This window comes from Rhipicephalus microplus, unplaced genomic scaffold, assembly GCF_043290135.1.
Source record: "Rhipicephalus microplus isolate Deutch F79 unplaced genomic scaffold, USDA_Rmic scaffold_17, whole genome shotgun sequence".
Taxonomy (NCBI): domain Eukaryota; kingdom Metazoa; phylum Arthropoda; class Arachnida; order Ixodida; family Ixodidae; genus Rhipicephalus; species Rhipicephalus microplus.
In genome coordinates, this window is record NW_027464590.1 from 13,154,508 (window position 1) to 13,170,701 (window position 16,194).

At 44.1% G+C, this 16,194-nt stretch overlaps 1 long non-coding RNA gene across 1 annotated transcript in view; it reads right to left on the reverse strand.

Annotated features, from left to right (window-relative positions):
* Positions 1 to 10,118: 10,118 nt before the first annotated feature.
* The window catches only part of LOC142785039 (uncharacterized), a 31,072-nt gene continuing 24,996 nt past the window's right edge, over positions 10,119 to 16,194 (reverse strand). Inside the window, exon 2 of the long non-coding RNA XR_012888830.1 lies at positions 10,119 to 10,287. This is a non-coding gene — a long non-coding RNA (uncharacterized LOC142785039). The remainder of the gene's footprint in view (positions 10,288 to 16,194) is intronic.

The following is a 16,194-nucleotide window of genomic DNA, read 5'->3' on the forward strand; positions in this document are numbered from 1 at the left end:
GATAGATGTCTCTGTAAGTACTATATTTAAACATTCGCCGTTCAATTCCTTCTGCTTTCTAAGAAGCGCGACCACCTGCCAGGGAAAGCAAGGTACAATGCCATGTTTCTCCTTTGTCCATGATCGCTTTGCCGGCCACCTAATTTCGGAGCCACTTGACGAGCAACTGCAGAGCGCAGAAATAACGGCGCCAATTTTCCCCCTCCTTTCTTTTTGTTCTCCGTGACTTGGGTGTGGGCGTGACTGTGGTCGGTGGCAGACGACACCACATGGTGGACACTTATCTAGAAGAAACCATCGACCGGCGCTCAGCCAAGTGAGGGGACGATGAAACAGCCGTGGAGGCATCCAGGTTAAAGAAAAAAATATAAAGTCGGAGTGGAGCGTGTTGTCCTTCCTCCCATCCACACTCCGCGAGAGGAAAGGGCTATCTCCGCAGAGAGTCTGCTGCCCTTGCGATCTCCTGGGAAACAACGAATCCCCGACTTACATCACCCCTTTATTTCGACGCGTCTAGCACCGAGGAGACTGCACCGGAACGTCCGGTAGAATACCCCTCAATTATGCCACCTTTCTGGCTTGACCTTTAAATTTCTGGCGCATTTTGTTTGTTCGAGTTTGTCGTGGCGTGGCTTTTGGACTCTTGCATGTTTTTCCCCCCGTTTCAGAAGAAACACACGAAAGCAAGGGGAAGGGGCAGAGTGGAGCGAAGAGACCCGTTCCACAATCGCTGAAGTATTTGACGTGCCACTTGCAAACAATTTGTGGTGCTTTCATGCGTGGCTATGTTTGTCATGGTGACAGGCTTTCTAAGTCCGCGCAAGTCACAAAGAACAATGTGCTCATTTTTGTTCTTTCTTGTGTACCATACGTGCAGAGCCTCTAAAGCCCTGACGAGAACTCTGAAGAATCGTGGTGAGGCTGTTTTCAATCGTTCTTAGCTTCGTGTAGGGCTGTTTTGTATCAGAGTGCGTCTTACGTGTAAACGGGTAAAATAATTAGTGGCACAATAGGTCACCATACTTGGATACAACGCAATAAGTCAGGGGAGACCTCGCGCAGACAACCGAAGCGCGATAACCGATCAGCTCAGCGGCTAAAGAAGTCGTCCCGCTCTTGCTCTTGGAGACGTTGTCTGCTGGCAGGGTCAACGGCCATCCAGCTTGTGACGTCAATCGGCAAAACTCGCCCTTCTGTAGAGGCTTGTGCGCATCGGCCTTAGAGGAGTAACTACCACTCACTTCTAAAGCTGTAACCGACTACAGTTGCTTATTGATCGAATGAGAAAGATGGTGCGGTGACTAATGGCTGAAAAGAAAAAAAAAATCCTGATGCATTGCTTCTTGGCACGCGTGAGGTAATCACTCTCTCACTTATCTCAATTTTTGTGAAATAACTGCCGAAGTATAAGTACAATACTGAGGCTAATGAGAGCCGTTTTTCTTCTGTTTATATTCCTATTGTTCAAGATAGCATGTGGTTAAGCCCGAAGAGTTAAGCGAACTGGACTTCCTTCACAAGCTTTTGCCTCTTAATTTTCACATGAACGGCTTTCCACTCTCCCACAGCAAAGTACCAAGTACTCTAAATTTTTAAAAAAATTGTTCCAAACATACATATCTGTCAGGTACTAAGTTCAATAATAAATTTGCATACAACTTTCTTGGTCCAGTAATTATATATGCTGCTCGCTGTTAGCCGTAAGACAAAAGCAACGCAAGTAGCGAACGTGTAACCGTAAACAATTTGACGTTCGTTTCCTATAAGTTGGGAAGATTCCGAAAGACAGTGTTTTCACACTCACCTTACCAACTCAAAGTTATTGTAATAATACTGATTGTTGGCCTAGTTGGTATTTACTTAATGGCATGATTTGGCCGCAAAAGAGACACACACAAGAAAAGGAACACTCAAACGAAGCCGCCTGTGCTTGTCGTTTGAGTGTTCCTTTTCTTGTGTGTGTCTCTTTTGCGGCCAAATCATGCCATTAAGTCAAAGTTATTCATCAGCTTACCTTCTAAAAGTGCTTGTAGCAGTGACTGCTCGGAACGCGTGCTTCATATCGGTGATTGGAAGGCGTTATAACGAAGAATAAAACAGTGAGTGCTCCAAACTCATTTCAGCCTACCTTTATCAGTTTGTTACTTGGGAGATATGCAGCAACCACTATTTGCTTGGCGTTGCCACAAAATGCCAAAAAGATCACGTAGCCGAGAAAAACGGTATACGTGAGGAGCGTACGTCGCGTCACATTAGGGAGTTCTAAAATACCGTTTGCAAGCGCTGCGGGCGTTGCGGGCGTAGCGGGCGCCATATGAGCTTTAGTATAGCGTTTGCCCTGCTGCGAACCGGAACGCACGATTGCAGCGACACCGTAGCCTCGAAACCAGCGCTTGCGGGCCACATGCGGGCCGCCATCACCGCACGCAATTTCGGATTTCTTGCGTGTGGTCCGCGAACGCGAACGCCGACTCGCGTTACAGCGCATGCGCAATGGCAGCGGCCGCACCGCAAGGGCTCGCGGTGCGCGATTCTAAAACTACCTAATACATGTGATGGATAGATAATAAAGAATTTTGGTGTAGCGGAAAATACCAAACGGTAGAATGTAACGTTTGCGTCAGTTTTTCATGCTCCAAACTGAGCATGTGCAGCACGCTATCGTAGCCCCAAATTTTACGTACGAACACTATTTCTAAAATATAGGGTTCAATGCTAACGCACGCAAAAATTCCCATGCGTAGGGCAAGATGGCGGTGCCTGTTATAGCGAGAGCCACCTACTTCAAATCTTTGTAGTCGCCACCCTGCGCTGTTAAAACCCTTCAGTTCCAAGTAAATACTTGTCGAACTTGATTTAGCTTAGAGTAATGAGGTTTCGCCAGATGTATACTGCCGATAAAATAGCTGCGTTCTTGAAATCCACAGTCTATTTGGGTAGCAGAAGGCTTCATAAAGCTTTTCTACAATGTCCGCTTATGTTTTAGGTATACAACACAGGGATAGCGAGCCGTATTATTCGCTTGTTTCTAAGATCAGTCGAATTCAGCCGGACTGAAAGCTGAGCCAGGTAATGAGAGTAGATCTTGAGGAATACTTGATCATGGCACATGTCGAATGAAAACGATAAGTTTCGGGCCGTGAAACCCACACTGAACCCAACGCGACTCGGAGACGCAGCAATGGTGACTTCGGGTCAACTCGATTTATTGGTGCGCTTGATATTTCTACGGCGCATATATTGTTTTTATAACTAGATGGCTCCGGAAGAACTTGCGTTTGAGTTAGTGCCAATGTTTTTCGCTGTATACTAAAAGCGTGCCAGTTGGTTTGACACGCGTTCTGTTTGATCGTTAGCGCTGAGATGCACGCTAACGCTCACGTAAGCGTCTTTTGATTTGCTCAAACTCTGTAATAACAGTCGAAGAAAAGAACGACACCAAGATATTTTTCTTAGCGTTATTCCTATGTGCTCTTCTGCAGATGACCGTATGGTGATCTGCTTGCGTTCTCGCTATGTCAAATTCGTGGGGAACGGCAGGTGCCGTATAGATAATAAACTGGGCTGAAAAAGAAGTTAAATGTTGCCGCAAGAACACTTGCAGGATGCCGGCGCATACAGGTTTTATTATATCACCCTCGCCCCAACACCACCCTAAATATAAAATAAATTTTAATTGTCTTTTCGCCTACTTTCTTGATTAATATTGCGCTCGCCTCAGATGGCAATGCTGACTGAATGCATGACCGCGCTTACGCATTATGCGCCCGCCTACAACAGCAGTGCCTCCTTCAATGCAAAAAGTAACACATGGTGAAACAGAAACAAAAAAAAACACTGAATAACAGTGCGTGCCTCTTTCGGGGGCGTGACTCTTGCTGCCTTCGCTCTGAGCAGGGAGACATGAAGCAGCGAACAATAGATTGTCAGTCCTCTCTGTCTTCACACCAGAGGGCGCGGACGAGCATCGACCGTCGAGAGAAAGGCTTTGAAGTGGTGGAAATAAACAGAGAGGTGCATAGGTGGGGGGGGGGGGGGGGTTCAACAAGACAGAATTCACTTCGATGGGCGGCTAGGTCATGAGGTGGGTTGGCGACTTGCAGGACGCGCAGTAGCTTTTTGGGGGCAAGCGAGCCCTTCGGGGTGCAGGATAGCTAGTAACGAGGAAAACAACCAGGGAGGCTCTTCGAAAGGTGGTATGGACAGATACGATTCCAAAGTGGCACCAATATCTAGGATAGGTAGAGTCCGCGGCATAAATAGACGTAGCCACGAGCGCCGAGCCAATTCAGACATGGCGTATATTAACATGCAGGGTGGTAGGTACAGGCTGAAGTGGGAAGAGATAGAAGAACAGCTAAGGGAAGAGAGGCCGATGGTATACGGTTTTGTAGAAACACATCTCAGGGACATGAAACAACCTCCGAACAATCCGGACTACGCGTGGGAATATTGTAATAGAACAGAAGGCAGCAGAAAGGGGGGTGGTATTGGGGCATTCATTCATAAAAGTACAGACTGGCAAAGGGTCAAGCAGGAGTGCAAGGAACATTTATGGCTAAAAGGGAAGGTGGCAGGTCAAATGACACTTCTTGGTTTCGTGTACTTGTGGACGGGAGCAAAGGACAGAGAGGAAAACCAGGCAATGGTAGAGTGTATATCAAAGGACATTCAGGAGTTAGGAAGAGAGTGCGAGATAATTATACTAGGAGACATGAATGCGCACATAGAAGATATAGATGAATATACCGACCCGACAGGCAAAATGATCATGGATATGTGTGAAAGGCTTGATTTGATCATTTGCAACAGTACCGAGAAGTGTGAAGGGCAAATAACATGGGAGGTAGGAAGGCTTCAGTCGACGATAGATTATGCACTGATGTCACATAGGATGTATGATAAGCTCAGGGGAATGCACATAGATGAAGGTGGCTCCAAAAGTCTGGGTAGCGATCACAACGTATCAAGCTAAGTTTTGGAAGAGCAGTGAAAGTGGGAAGGAGACAAGATGAGCAACTACAGGAAAATTTTTATGCAGAAAGGAAAATTGAAACAGCCACTAAACAAATTGAGTATTGTAATCACGGAGGATAATAAGACAGTGTGGACATACACTAATCTAATTAGACTCTTTGAGCTAGAGCTTGCTAAGACACGTGACAAGTCCCAAAAGTTGGTGGAATGAGGAAGTTAAGAGAGCCATAGCAAAACGTCAGGAAGCCTGTAGGGAACACAGACATGCTAAGCAGCTGGTTGAACCGACAGATGATGTTGAAAGAAAATGGGCAACCTTTCTAAGCTGTAGAAGGGATGCATTCCTTCTGATCAATGAAAAGATTAGAAGGAAGGGAGCTCAGTGGCTGGCAGAAGTACATGAAAAAGATAGAAACGCAGCTGCGAAATTTTGGAACCATCTAAACTCCCTAAGAAATGAGATGAGCCTAGAGCAGAGTTTTATAACTACAGCCCAAGGTGCTAGGCTAGAAGGGGACAAAGCTATTTAATATATAAGAACAAGGATGACAGAAAAATTTCAACAAAAAAGTACTTTATGCACCACAATAGACAAGGACGAATCAAGTGGTGCAATGGCTCCATTTTCACAACAAGAGTGGGAAAGGGCTGAAAAAAGGATTCTTAGTAGTACATCAACAGGCCCAGATAGCATTCCAATTAGGCTGATAAAGACATTTGGTCCGAAGTCTAAGCAGGCATTGAGAGAGGCAGTGAGCACAATAATAATCGATGGTGAAGTTCCCGATGGATGGAAACTTAGCAGGATGAGCATGATCTATAAAAGAAAGGGGGACAAAGCTGACATAAACAACTACCGTCCTATAACAGTGACATCAGTGGTCTACAGGCTGGCGATGCAGATTATAAAGGAAAGTCTGCAGGCGTGGATAGAGGATGAGGGGGTGCTGGGGGAACTGCAGAATGAGTTTCGCAAACACAGGAGGTTGGAAGACAATCTGTTCTCACTGACGCAGTGCATCGAAATAGCAGAAAAGGAACACAGAATGCCCCTGTGGGTGGCATCCAAGAATGCCCCTGTGGGTGGCATTCTTGGATATCATGGGAGTGTACGATAGCGTGGTTCAAGAGGAATTGTGGGGAATACTGGACACACTAGGCATGAAAAATGTAGTCACTAATCTTTTAAAGGGTATCTATAAAGGTAACAAGGTAGTTATAAAGGGAAACAAAAACAGGTATCCAAGCCTGCAGAAATAAAACGGGGGCTTAGGCAGGGGTGCCCCCTGTCACCCTTATTATTCATGATGTACCTACAAGGATTAGAGGCAACATTAGAGAGAAGTGGGCTGGGCTTCAACCTCTCTTTAGTCAAACAAGGAAAACTTATTTATCAGGCACTAGCAGCATTAATGTACGCTGATGATATAGTGCTAGTGGCCAACAACAAGGAAGATTTGCAGAGATTGATGGACATCTGCGGTAATGAGGGAGATAGGTTAGATTTTAGATTCAGTAATGAAAAATCAGCTGTCATAATTTTTAATGACAACGAAGGTAGTGAGCTTAGGATACAGGACGTCACGCTAGAGATAACAGATAAATACAAATATTTGGGCGTATGGATAAGCAATGGGACTGAGTACCTGAGGGAACACGAAATATACGTGACGACTAAAGGTAACAGGAATGCAGCAGTGATGAAAAATAGGGCACTGTGGAATTACAATAGGTATGATGTTGTGAGAGGAATATGGAAAGGGGTCATGGTTCCTGGGCTGACGTTCGGCAATGCGGTCTTGTGCATGAGATCAGAAGTTCAAGCAAGATTAGAAATTAAGCAACGTGGAATATGTAGGCTTGCTTTAGGAGCTCACGGGAATACACCAAATCAGGGAGTACAAGGTGATATGGGATGGACATCATTTGAGGGCAGGGAAGCTAGCAGCAAGATAAATTTTGAGAAGCGATTGAGAGAAATGAAGGAGGAGCGTTGGGCTAGGAAGGTTTTCAGCTACTTGTACATGAAGAATGTCGATACAAAATGGAGAAAGCGAACCAGGAAGTTGACTGGTAAATACTTAGAAAACTGCAGGTGGCCAAACCAAAAAGAACTATCGGTTAAGAAGAAAGTGCAGAAAACGGAGACTGACATGTGGAAAATGGGCATGATTAAGAAGTCCGCACTAGAGATCTATCGAACTTTAAAGCAGGAAATTGCCAAGGAAAGGATCTATGATAATACTCGGGGTAGTTCTCTACTGTTTGAGGCAAGGACGGGAGTACTGCGAACCAAGACATATCGGGCCAAATACGAAGGGGTAGACACAGTATGCAGTGCGTGTGGAGAGGAAGAAGAAACTGCCGAACACTTAATAATGTTCTGTAAAGGGGTTCACCCTATAGTTCAGGATGATGGCGCAGAGTTATTCAAAGCACTGGGGTTTAGGGACCGGGAGGGCAAAATCGCGGGTAGACTTAACTAGAAAGAGGTTATCTGATCGGTGGCTAAAGTCAAGGCAGGAGTGAAAATCAAACTCTTCACTGCAAAATACGAATCCTCAAACTCACTTTTTAAAGAAAAAAAATAAATCTAGTTTTTGGTGCATTAAGTATTACGGCGTGGTGGCGCTAGCCACCGCCCAATCTAAAGGGCACAGCCATATCCATCCATCCATCCATCCGTTTTTCCTTGGCTCGCTTGCACGTTCTACTCACCGCTGGACACACGCGCACGCTGGCACGAACGAGCCAGTTAGCGCTCAGCCCGTGAAGGGCCCCTTTCAGAACGGTAGAATACGGTGCTTCGTGCGAACTCGTTTCTGTTGCGTACAGTACGCAGCTCACAGGATGTTTCAGGGCGATAGTTTCGCGGTCAATATTCGTGCGTTTAGTACACTTATTTTTCATCAGCACTGACAACCCTTAATATATCTGAGGTTTATATGTGGCAAAACCACCTATTATTATGAGAGACGCCGCAGTGAAGAGACAAAAAAAATTTCAATTTGAAATCCATGTCCGAGTTTGAGCTCTAGGGTGAAGCTTTAATAGCCTGCTCTAAGATGGGAGGTATATGGTCAAGGAGGATTGTCCACGATGAGAACTCCAGCAATTTTCACCACCTGGTCTTTAACACGCACAGGTGTCGCGCAGTACACGGTGCTGTACTATTTCACCTCCATCTACAGAAATGCGACCGCGGGGATCGAATTCGTGACCTTTGGGTCAGCATCTGAGCTCAGACAACCTTTCATAAGTTATATGAAACTCTTACCCCAATCACTATACATTTCCCATCGCATTGACCACCGTCACAAGGTCGGCATTAACTATTATCATACAAAATCTGCCACTCAGTCATTCTTGCCCCGTTCGTCCCGGGAATGGAACCACCTTCCCGCTGAAATTGCGGGTATCACCGATAACCAACTGTTCCGTGCTGCCTTAGCCAATATTGTATATGCAGAAATATCTGATGTTTAATCTGTGTTTGTGTGACCACATTGTTGCGATAATACTAATTTGTTTTGTCTTTCCTTTTCCTTTTTATGTACACAACGTTTTTTGTAACCATGCTACCTCATGTTATGCCTTTGTTCTGTACCACTCCCCTCTGTAATGCCACTGGCCCTGAGGGTATAATAAATAAATAAATAAATATTGCTTAATGCTGCTTGGTTTGGCTTGCTGTAAATAACCAAAGTAAGAAGAGCACTGAACGGATAGTATAAAGGTAATGTGACGTGTGGTACAAGTGGGTGAGTCGTGGGTGTCAACGTTTCTTGAATGTAAACAATTAGAAGTTATCTTCATTTGTCATACCTTAAACAGAAATGAAGCAAACATTTTCTCTTTTAAAGGTTCCTTTATAAGCGGAAGTCCTGATGATTGATTATATAACACCTTGTGTTATCTATTGGTTAATAATTCCAGTATTCTACATTCAAGCCGGAAATAGCGCCTTTTTTAGATGAATGCCCAATTATCTTTTCCCCACAACTTGCTTGTGCGGCGAATTTCTTGATGTAATCGTTCGAGATGAAATTGGCATTAAATAATGACAAGATACTAAGCGCGTCAAGTGATGCGTAAATGTGCAGCAGCAGTAGCTCGATCAAATCATACGTCATAGATTAAAAAAAAAAAGCTTCATAGTGACTGTTAGCAGTTTTAGTGAAGATGCTCCAAGGAACGCTCTTTAAAAGTCTTCTTCTGATGTGACATGAGACGGCAAAGCATTTCACTGAGAACTTTGCCAGGAAAAATGTTTTTTTTCAGAATATTAGTCTTAGAGTTGTATGAACAAGTGTTATGCATATGACAACGCGGGGACATGCGAGGAGCAAATGGCTGAATGTATGACGCGCGCTTCTTCTTGCAGCCGGCACATCTTACCCGTATATGCTTGTTTGGTGTTCAGGCCAACTTGCTGTCTGCGGTACTAAATCCCCAGAAGAATGACATGGTGTTAAGGGCGCTGGGATTACCGCACGACTAACAAATTTGTGCCACCTGCCTCACGGGAGTTGGGCCCTTTTGCACAAATACAAGCAATAAAGCAACGATTCGGGTTATATATACTTTTTTTTTTGGGGGGGGGGGGGCGCAGTTTTGTTCTTCAAGCAAGCGTCTGTCGTTAGTTGGGTCTCTCTCTTTTTAAAGATAAAAACAGCAGTATTGATTGCCTGGAAAATATTTAGTGAGAGTGCTTTATTGCAAGAGTCTGCAAATGCTATTTTCATTGGCACTTTGGCATCTATAAGTACTGTGCAGTAAATATTCGTTTCAAACTACTGAGTTATGAGTGTATAGAAAACGCCTGAACGTGCGCCTTCACTTCCGAGTGCACACATTTAGAGTGTATAAACCGTCGGGAGAAAATGATGTGTCGAGTCAGTTTGGGAGTTTCAACGTAAAAAAAAAACATAAAATAAACTGCCTATGCGATGCAGCTGGTGTATTCCTTAACAACAAAAAGGGGCGCGAGTGTCCAACTGCTGCGTGGGACATGCTGCAGCGTCCCTATACAAAAGGCACTGACTTCGACAGTTTTGCCTAGATTGATGAGCTCCGGTTTTGTCATGATGTTTCCCACTCTCATCCTTTCCGTTTGCGTGTACTTTCGTTCAGCATCAAGATTTAACTCGGCAAAACTTTTACTTCAAGAGTGCGCTTCCAAGTAAAGCGAACTTTATTCTTCATGCTTCAACACAAGGCGTGCTCGGTCGATAGTAGGTGCACCTAAAGCCACTGGGTGGAGACGCAGGCATTTTTATTCCTGGGCCGTGGTATAGGATGTTCGAAGTACTGAAACGAAATAAAAAACTTGTTGGTGCAGTTAAAGTAGACAAACTGTTGCTTTTGATAATTGAGTATATCTTACTCATTATGGCTATCGGAATACTATTTAGTCGCAAGTAGTTTTTACAATGAAAGCTGTTATAGGATCACAACACGGGTCACGCGCAACGCCATAGTTGTCCACTGCCGCCGCCGCCCGTGTCCGTTACCACTATCGTATGAACTAAGAAATAAAATAAAACTCAAGCTGAAAAATAACAAAGATATGTGTTGACATGACAAGATTCAAACCAGGATCCACTGCGTGTCAGCTGAGTTTTCTACCACTGAGCCACGCTGGTTTTTTTTTTTTCTTTAAGACATGAAATCATCTTCAGTTATTCTAAACTACGCACTACATACTTCATCAGAAGTCACGCAAACACTCACAAGCGTCCAGCAGGGGAAGCCCCTCCAGAACGGGGTCGAAATTCTCAACTAAACTGCAAACTTGAAAAGCTGCTTCTCGTAAGACGGATCTCGTCGACCGTGGTGGCTTGGCGTGTCTATCAATCATGCGACTTTTGATTGATTGATTGATATGTGGGGTTTAATGTCCCAAAACCACTACATGATTATGAGAGACACCGTAGTGGAGGGCTCCGGAAATTTAGACCACCTGGGGTTCTTTAACGTGCACCTAAATCTAAGCACACGGGCCTACAACATTTCCGCCTCCATCGGAAATGCAGCCGCCGCAGCCGGGATTCGAACCCGCGCCCTGCGGGTCAGCAGCCGAGTACCTTAGCCACTAGACCACCGCGGCGGGGCATCATGCGACTTTTACATAGTGACTAAAGTCCAGACAACATAAACAGGTCCTATAGAGTATTATCAGTCAGGCTATTTTTTTCTCTATTGTAGTGCTTCAACGATTTTCAACCTCTACCCTTTACTTCTTTCCTAACAGCTCATGCAATTGAAGGAACACAGCGCACAGATTTTAATGGGGTGCACATCATACACCAGAAGTGCAGCTGACTTCGAATTCGCTTCCCAACGGAAGCCTCGTTCTGTGTAGACACGACTGCGGAAGGTCATAAACCAAATGGATATCAACCGTTTAACGGTTTAACAGCTTGCTCTACAAACATCGGTGTGTTCGGGTTCTACAAAAGTTTTTATTATTTTATTGTTTCTCTACAAAATACCGAACGTAAAGGACAAAGTGCCAGCGAACAGGTAGCCAGTGTCCCGGGATGAAAAAAAAACTAAGAGAAAAGAGAGTGACTGAATAGATGAGGGGAAACTGATTTTGACCCGCAGAATAAGGGGGAAAAAGGGAGGGCAGAACTCGGAAGTGCTTGTAGGTCAAGCCTTGGATATGAACCACGTCGTCGTTTATAACGAGTGCCCGGGGATTAATCGATGTCGCCGGTGCTCACATCTATACCGTCCCAGGTGCCCCCCCCCCCCTCTTCCTTGCTTCCTTACCCGCCATTCGAAGGAGCGGGATGCTCTTCAGCATCGAGACTCTGGACTCGCAAGAAAGGTTAAGGATAATAGCACGACACAAGAATTCTGCTTTCGCTTTGACGTTCGTGAGTGTGATAAAAATGAGAAGAAGTAAAGAGAATAATGGATCTATATGAAAGTAAAACAAGAAATGAAAATTAAAGCGTGAAATGTAGTAGACTTGCCATTGTAGTTTCAGCATGTCCTTTGGGCACAAGATAGATACGACCCTCTGAACTTGCGCGCGTTACTTCCATATAAAGAACAAACTTTCTAAGTTTAGGGAATGACACTAAATGTTTAACAGCACCAGGAAAGGAAAGGCTACATTAACATTTATTTTCAAGGATGTCTTAAATGACCATAGAATTACTAAGCAGTTTGATTAGGCTGCTTGATGTTAGTTATTAAACAAAAAGCTTGAACATAAACATTCGTCAACTTGTGTACTTTCTTCTTGAATATACAGTAGTTCCCCTTAATCGCTATCTTTTTGGGCTAGTTGGGGAAATCTTTTTGGCTCCGCATGACAGATCATCTTTAGCACTGCTTGTCTTGGCTTCGAGATAATGGGAGCGGAAATAAGAAAAAAGAAGTTAACAACGGGACAGAACTGTGGTTCTGCTTGTTTCCTAAAATTTGCAGTCAGTTTTGCCGGGATTTTCAGAGTTTGTTTAGAATAGTTAGTTACATATGGTGGGCAGGGCAGTGCTTAGGAACGATTCTTTGGTATCTGTAAGCGCGGCTCCCGGGAGTCACCAATACTCCTAAAAAAGAGACAGCCACAATGCCACAGCACCGCAACATCATTCTCCCCGCCTACACTTTCAACTTGCAAGAAAGTGCTTGGAACCTTGGCTACCAGAAAAACAAGTTTACATTTTATTCCGTTCGACTCTCTTCAGGAGCACTCGTGCCTTAGAGTAAACCTGTATGCCCATTTACATTGTCCCTGTAATGATTCGTGCTGTGACACAAAAATATATACTTTATTAGTGTTGAAGCGGACAACCAGAAAAAAGAGAAAGAAAACAACATAAACACCAAAACTGGCTCGTATCATCTGTGACTCATTGTTTCTTTTTGTGTGTGTGTGTGTTTAGTAACGATCATGGTGAGTCATCGCTTGCATTTGCGAGCCCCATTTTTTCGAGTGAGGGTTTGGCGGGTTCGGAGATCCTGCTGCTATAAATGTCTCTTGAGAGGACGACATAGCGTTCGGCTACAAGAACAGTCAGAAGCGGTTGTACTTGCGGGGTCTGGCTTCGGATGAGAGCTCGTGAATACTACTATACAAAAATAAAGTGGGGTGCCAAACAGATGCGGCAGACATCAGATGCAGGGGGTGGTAATTCTCAGAAAAAAAAATAAGGTGGCTTCTTGTAGAAGCTGTCTCTTCAAGTACTCGCGTTACACAAACTAGAATGATATTAAAAAAAACGTAACTGCCTAAAAAATAGAGCGTGAAAAAAGCTCTGAAGCATATCTGTGGAGGTTGTGTTCCTTAGCAGCAAGGCCAAAGGGAGCATACAACTGAAAAGGCGGAAAAAACGAGGTGAATTTGTCCCTAATTAAGCAAGCTCTGTAGCATTGATCGTAATGTAGATAGCTAACTGAACTGGTCACGTGTGTACTTCATCGCTTTTACAGTATCATATGACAGGGCATGTAGTGCGTAGGCAGGATAACCGTTAGTTATTAAGAGTAACTGACTGGTGCACCATTCAGACCACTTGCCGTGGATCAACCTGGGCTTAGCGGATGACGAGGAGAAAGAAAGTTAGGTGGACTGATGAGATTAGGAAGTTTGTGGACATCTGCAACCTTCTTAATATCAGTTGGCAGCAGCAAGGTGGCAGCAGCAAGCACACGACTGAGTTGACTGGCGGAACATGGTAAAGGCCTTTGCCCCGCTTGGCACATAGTCAGGCTGGTGGTGATGATGATGATGATGATGATGATGATGGTGGTGGTGGTGGTGGTGGTGGTGGAGGTGGCGGTGATGACGACGACGACGATGATGATGATGATGATGATGATGATGATGATGATGACAAATATTGACGCATTTCAATGCCAGAGAACGGACGTCGGAGGGCTTCCCGTGATCTAGATGTCGTGCCTTGCTCGTCTGTGCTTAAACTGAAAATTCCTACGCATTGTACCCGCAGTTCGCTTTCATATTATTCCTGTTTTTGTGAGAAGTGGATTAAATCAAGAAGCTTTGCAGGCTGATTTTTGTGAAAGCATGTCTCTATCTAAACAAAAGAGGGGAAAGATGATGGGGTGTATACTGTGGCGGTGAGTCCTAGGAACATTCGCTGGCTGATGGCTCTTGGCAATACCGAGTTCACATCAGGATTGAGACGAAGGCGTTGGGGGTGTTTTCTTTTTTTTTGACTGTGTGGCCTGCGCAATAGTTGACGTCTTTAATGTTGAGTTTTCATCTCCCAGAAGATCACATTTGTGTGATTTCATATTATGCGCCTCAATATATATAAATATGTATCCTAATAAAACCTTTATTAATAATAATATTATCTAATGCTCGATACGTTTATGAGACGCACCGTTTAGGAGGGCTCCGGGCCATCTTGTATTCATTAACGTGAACTTACATGACAAGGTAGATAGGCCTCAAGTATTTCGCATCCATTGAAGTGCAACCACCGTGGTCCTCATGGCACCCCCGAACTTCTTGTCGGCAGCCGAACAGGGTAATAATTGCATCAAAGAGCTTTTTATTATGTATTGTTGTACCATAGTTGTGGACATAAGTATATAATTATTACAGTTTGTTTGACGAATGATTATATAAAATCTTTACACATCACTTTCAAAGTTATGGGCTAAATGGTGCACATAGTGTTGCACAAAATAATCAGAATAACTACACAGTAATGAGAGTCGACCATTAATGTACACCGCACCACGCATGCTGGCACCACGTTAGCCAACACCACGTGCGATGCTCCACCACAAAGTGCTCCTTCAATGAACGGTGGAAGCACATAAGATAGGTGATTTCGAAAATGATGCGGTGCGCGCGATTTTTATCGTGGCTGCCATTCCGCGCACGTGCAAAACGTCATGAATGGCGTAGCTTCCGACGGCGGCTGCTAATAACCGCAGCTGCTTGGTTAAAAGTAGTCACCTGCACGGATAGCAGTACGGTGATTAGCGCTAATGGCAAAAAGCACCCTATGTCATAGTTTTCATAACAAGATGTTATTGAAAGTAGCCTCTGAGCGCTACTGGCCTCGCGCATGTGCCTTCCGGTACAGAGGTAGCATCGAGTATGTCTCAAGACGGCAAAACCAAAGCATTGGTTAGGTTTTCAATGACTGCCAGTGCTTTTGAGCCATATAGAAACACTATAGAGTGAGGACAAGGATCGCCCGTCCTTCAGAAAAGATTCGCCACTATTACGAGAGGGAGCAGAAAAAATAGTATCTGTGAATAATCTGCTCCATTTCGATTCCTCAAAGCTTTTTCAAAGAAACTTTGTTAGTCAAACCAACCAAAATGCTGCACAATACTTGAAAAGCCACAGCTTTTTGTCACGCTACTGAAGCGTACCCTAAGGGGCGCATAGAAAGAAGCAAGTGATTGGGATCTGCTGCGTGGAGTGTCGCAGCGATTAAAAATGTCCACAAGAAAACGGTGTGCTCTTTCAATGAAGCCGTCGTATTACTTTTCAATAATTATGCTGATATATAAGAAGCCATCTTATACTAAATTGTGCTCTGGTATAAATAACTTTTGAAACAGAAGAATGAATTTCTTAGCGCTTTAATTTTTTCCCCAAATATTTTTTTTAATATTAAGACAACGAGAAATAACTTCTTGCCCGGAAGTGCGTAGAAGAGAAGCAACAGCGTCACTCCGTGGTCGTGCCAGCAGAAACGAAGGGATCCTTAAGCTTCGCATTTAGGAGTTGAACGAGATAGTGGTATCTTGTTTCTAGTGACTACTTCAAGCAGTTAGTGAATAATTTCTAAGTGTACAAGGTTACTCGAGCAGTTAAATTGTGAACTACTATAATCTAGTAGATAAAGTTCAATGTGACTTGTGTCAGTCAACCTGTCGCATATGGTTCCATTATGAGTAATGAGTAGCGTGCTTTTGAATAAAAATAAACTGTACGTTTGAAAGGTTCGAGAATTTTCTCTGTATCTACTACGTAGTCCTAAGTGAATATGTGCAGTAACATGTGTGCTTTTCGTATTCAGTGTCTGGCTTTAAATCACAATGTCTTTGCGACAACCTCATGATCTGATGCCCGATGACAATGTATGCTCGTACCTGCAGCATTACTGCGATATTACAAGATGAATTGTGAAGCCTGTATATCAGGCGTATGTGTTAGTAGAGCATCAAAACATGTAAAGCATGTTAGGTATTTTCAGGCAGAGTAAA